Raw genomic sequence first — 6,020 nt, 5'->3', positions numbered from 1 at the left:
GTGATTAGACTTGTTCTATGATAATGTAATAAGTACATGCGCAAACTAGGTTCCTACGTGGGAATCCCTATTCTTACATTTGCCCTGAAATAAACTTTTCTAAATGATTGTTTTCAAATTGGATACCAGGATCTAAAAATGTAATATGTAATTACTATGACACTGCATTTAATCAGTTTGGATGCACTGTCGTTAGTCTGTCGTTCTATGTCATAATAAATGATGATTTTTGTTTGTAATTTAACACATTAAAAAGATACCCAACTAAAGTCAAGTAAAATAGTTTATTACTGTCTCTCTATACGTGCAGCATGTTATAACAGTATATCATTAAGATATTATAAAATACATATGCCTTTCTGTGCAGAAATATAAGAGGCAACTTGACTATACATCAGTTTTATACATTTACATATTCGAAAACCTAATCTTTAGTAGAACCACTGAGAAATTGACTAAAATTGTTATCAATAAGTATACTTTCAAAAGGTTTCCTTATATCAAACAATGCGGGAAATATAGATTCTAAATTCATCTGTGACAGGATAATGTTAAACAATGCATAAAAGTGTTGTTAATAAATCTTTTACAATATGAAGGTTGTATCAAATCAGACTTGATATGTATTTACAGACTGATACTGTTTCTTCATACTACTTTTCTAAAATAAAATTGACAATATTAAGATATTATTGACATCATTTACAATACAATAAGATGTTTTAAGATATTAAAACTAGCTTTGGCTGTAGAAATTACTATATGTGTGTCAAAATTTCTCCTCATCAGACAAATTATCAAACACATTTGAATTCCTTCTGATATGTGTATACTATTCCGCCTTTACAGACAAATATAATGCACACTTGAGTAAAACATGTTTTTCATCTTCAATACAGTTCAAACAAATAAAACAAATTCGTTTATTTATGTGTACATTTTCATATCTCCCTGTTTTTTTTTAATATTCTGATGGGTGCTACACCACATCTAAATTTTGCCATAACACTACAGAACAAAAATGGTGGTGACTCGTTAACATAAAATGCAGTTTCAAAGTCTGTAAATTCTCAATTTATTATAACCTTTTTTCTTTGCTTCTGATTGTTTCCATTCATGAATTTCAATCTCTTATACACGTTGACAAAAGTTTTAGTACAAAGCTGTAAATTATTTTTATCAACAATATTACTAAACATTTGACAAATGCGAAAATACAGTTTTTACAAGTAACAATTGATGACAATTCTACCCAGTTAAAATCGTTTCATCTAATTTTGAATCCTGTAACAATAATGTCTTATAATTGCACCCCATCGTTTAACAAATACTGGCTCCTAGCGCTTTTCCCCGAATATAGTTGCATTTAGTATGTATTGTGTTTCCCGACTTCCAAAAAATACCTCATGGTTTGTTTTAACGAAATATATGCAAGAGTAAGATTTGTCACCACAGATTGGAGCTGAGTAATATATAATAGGTAAAATCATTTAATCATATAATTTAAAAAATGAAGAATAGCGTTTAGGTTATGGGGAAAAAGATGTTTCTTTTGCGAAGAAGGTATGAAGCTTTGTATATTACTTTTTTAAGTATGTTGAATCCAAAACAAATGAGGAGACACGCTTAAAATGAGGCCCCAAAAAGGGACATATAATTTATTACTTTTAATCATATATTTTTGAAAGCAATTTATATGTTTTTCAAGACTTCAAGCTAAAGCATACCATCATCAACAATGCTTTCTTTATTACAGAAGAAAATGGGATGTGTACTAAATGTATTATTGTATTATTATTTAGTTATTATACTTGTTATTAGTTTATACCATATTTAATGATACTAATTTGAATCATATTTCAAGTTTTAGAATAAGTCTAAAAGATGCTTTCTTGAAAAGAGCACTGGTATGGTATCGTGTGATAGATTGACCTTTGTACAGTTTGAACCAACGACCTTTGTATTGGTCTATCAACACTTTTACCACTAGACTGCCTCTCCCAAAGAACCGATCTGAAGAGACTTAGTTTTATGTTTATAATTATACATGTTTCTAAAGGGCAATGGTTTACTGCAGACACCCCAAGAACGCAAATAGTTACATATAAAATATGCTACCGATGAATATATAATTCAGACATAAAAAAGTCATGCCGAATAGATTTAGATGTTAATCTTCGAGAGTAAATATTATGGTAATCGATTAGTTTACAAACAATGTCTCCTTCAAGATTGTGAGGGGGACTAAATATTCATGTATATACAGGTAATGTAAGCATGTTATATAAGGTACCTCTTAGGCCTCAAAATGTGAACATTTTTTAACCTTTTGATATCTTATACATGATATACATGAATTCAGGTTATTCATTTTTGTTAAGTTCAATAATATGATATTTAAAAGAATAAAATAAATTAATTTGGCATTTAAGTGAGATTATTTTATCAATTTTCCTTAAGAACCTCGTATCATTTTTCCTGAGCCATGTACATTGAATGTGTGTAAATTTAATTGAATGCATTTTGTGTCAAGGGTTATAATTGATTAAGGTCATGAATAAACCTTTTGGAAATTGTTTTAAATATATTTGATTGAAATAAATGAAAGGTAGTTTCCCTTTGGGAGCTCTGTTTGGTTGATTCAAGACAACAAATTGAATATGTAATCTTGTTCTGATTTAGCATACTTTATAATAGTTAAATACAAACTTTCATGCTTTCTTCACAAGAAACATCTTTTCACGCTCTGTTTCAAAATTCAATATACAGTAAATATCTGATTACGTCCCTTTTTTGTATGTATCATGAGTCATAGAAATATTTTTGGGAAAACCTTGTATATTTATCAATACCAAATGGTTGTCTGTCCATGTCAGCGATTTGTCATCCGTGTTTAGATCATATAAAACATTAATATATAGATAAATTTCAATTTAAAGGAAAGACTATTTTTAAGATATTTTACCTCCATTTTTAAAATTGATTTAAAAGGAGGTTCCAGGGTAGATAAAGCATGTACCTTCCTTACAGTAATTTCACGCAAAATTTGGTGCTTTCTTCACAAACGGGAAAATCTTTGCCATTTTTGTGCCTTATCTTATTCGCTAGAAAAGTTGAAACCACCCAAAAATTTTACATTCTGAAATTACACGCCCAAGTGATCTACCGGTTGACATGGTAACATTTTTGACATTTCTGCAAAATCTAAACATACGTTCGCATAATAAGCAACTTTAAACATGCTTAACTCCTTTGTATGAAACTATGTGTTCTAAAATGAATTACAATAGATTTATAACAATTGACAGTAATATATTTTTATTCATATACCAAATGTTCAAAATATCTAGCTTTTGTAAATATTCTGGAGTTTCAGCTAGAACTACAACATTTTCTGCAAACAATAGGATACTAATCAATCCGTCATTCATATGATTCTAATATTTGTTTCTTTAAAGTTACATTCCATGCAGTTGCAAGCATTTATATCTTTTATTTACGATTCAGACTATGCGAAAAGCAATTGTTATTTTTGAATTCCATTTTGTTACTTTGTAACCGCTGGTTTTTCTTTAAGTACTGAAACCTATTTTTAGACCAAACGTGAACTTGAAAGTGTAGTTAATTCGTTGGTTTCCCATACGTCAAAAAAAAAATCCGCGGAGGTAAACAATAAACAAAGTCCACCGCATAAAGTCATTTCTAGATCTTGGTAAGATAATTTGACCTCTTCTTGTATGTTTTAGCTTATAAAGTGTTAATTATTGTTCCGCATAATTGTTAATTGTTTCTGTGCCTGTATCTTACGGCCTGACATTGACATTACATCATGTCAATCAGCCAAATGATCGTCCATTTTTTCTGGTTATTTCAAGTGTAAATTGTTAAATTTCATACCGCTGAATTGACAAAAATCAGTAGAAAGGAGATATTTTCATATTTTTATCAAGCATAGACTACTGGTGTAGAACCAAACATACAACTTATTTCAAAATTTAGATTTCCAAGAACATGGTTGTTTATTATAGCTCTTTACAATTGTGCGATTGTATAAAAACAAACGTTTGCAAACATTTTTTTAAAACTCCTGTTTATAAAAAATGTTCAACAACAATTGTGATTTTTACATTGCGTAGACGGGTTGTTACTATTGTTTAGCTTTCTTTTTTTAAATTTACAGTTCTCTATTTCCAGTTTTCACTGGAGTTTAAAGAGAATTCCTATAGTTGTTTTCCTTTCATAGAATTTTTTTAAATTCACATATATAATAGGAAAATTTGTGCTGAAAACAATGAACAAATAAAAACAATAGGTCACCAGGCTTGTTTTTGTGAAAAATTGTTTTGAACACACCCACTGTTGCTGAAACTGCCAGCGATTTTTCAACATTTTCATAATTTTCTGCTTTTTTATAAATACCAACCAAAATATACATGCAGGCAGCACAATACGGTTTTTTCTTTTTACAGATTTTATTATATACTTATTTGATATCATAGTCATATTTGTAATACTCTATCCTTACAATAATGGGTACAAATGAAAAAAAAATATTGTTTCATATTTACTTTGTAAACTTTTTTCAATGAAAAATATCCATAGTGAAGAATATGTTTTTATAATTTTGAAAAAACTCTTTCATAGAATTTTTTCTTTTTCTTCTTGTGTATAGATAATTGTATTGTGAGCATAAAAATGGCTAAAAATGTATGGGTCACCAGGCTAAATTTTATGTTAAGACCGCTAGAATACAACACCTGTTCGGACGGAAATGGCGCAAACCTGACCAAAGTGATTACATGTATGTCTGCTAAAAGTTAAAAAAAAAGTTTTAAAAATTCTTAATTCTTTCTATAATTGAATACTAAATAATCCGAAAGGTGATATTGTCTTATAAGTACTAAGTCAATTATCTTACATTAAATGAACAACACTGTCTTTGTACTAAAATGCGATGTGAAAACACAACCACAAAATAGCAAGATACCTGTCAGGCATGATACTTGTCAATACAACATAAATCAGTATCAACTTTTGATTACTGATATAACTTATCAAAAATGTTATTTCATTCAAGATTCCTCATATTTAAGATTGTCTGTAACATGTTTCAACAAATGTTGACTTCAGTTCAGTTTTCCATAAAAAGTGTCGGCTGCGCAGAAAGATGCGCATAAAAAACTATAGGAATTCCCTTTAAAGTTCAAAAGACCTATGAAAACATGTATATGTAATACGCATAATCAATATTTAGAACAGGAAAAACCTGTTTGTTACTAAATTTGTCATTTTAATAAGAACCGAATTTGACGTCACTGTGGAAGTCACTAAGAAACGATACTATGTGCTACTAACCCGCTTTTGTTAACAGTCACGTTTACAGTTATTGATTTAGTATCCTGTTTAAAAAAAATATTGATTAAAGTAATACATTTATTTGCACACAAACTGGCACCATCCTTGTCCCAACCGAGACTAATACTTGACTAATACTTCTCTTTTGTGTATTGTTTGTAGTCACACTTGACGATCTGCTGAGGAATTTGTCTTTTTGTGACACTGAAAAAATCTTTTTAAACGTATTACGCTGATTTGAATGTTATTTATAAGACTATCTAAGGGAAATACCACATGTACTAATTGAAAAATTAAATCGTAACACTGTACAAATATGACTCGTTATTTTAGAATTACGCACTCTCGTTTTTCATTTTAGTTGATATATCAATTTCATCACTCGCCTTCCATTGTTTTACAAAACTGTTTAGAAAACATGACAAATGCAGAAATTTTTGTTAAATTGCACGAATATTCATGTGTATATATTCTCACCGGTTGTCTTAATGAATCTGTTGGGTAAGATATTGACCGAATTTCAAGAATATTTAATAGAGCTTTCTATATGCCTGAGACGTAGGTATGAATGCAACAATTATAAGGTTTTATTTATTCGTATAAAGTCAGTTTTGCAATTTTAAGTTCAGTAAAAACAACACCGTTTTTTTTTATTTAACTTAGTA

Source organism: Mercenaria mercenaria, chromosome 2 (genome assembly GCF_021730395.1).
Source record: "Mercenaria mercenaria strain notata chromosome 2, MADL_Memer_1, whole genome shotgun sequence".
Lineage (NCBI taxonomy): Eukaryota > Metazoa > Mollusca > Bivalvia > Venerida > Veneridae > Mercenaria > Mercenaria mercenaria.
The sequence above is the reverse complement of the archived record's forward strand: the minus strand, read 5'-3'. Positions refer to the sequence as shown.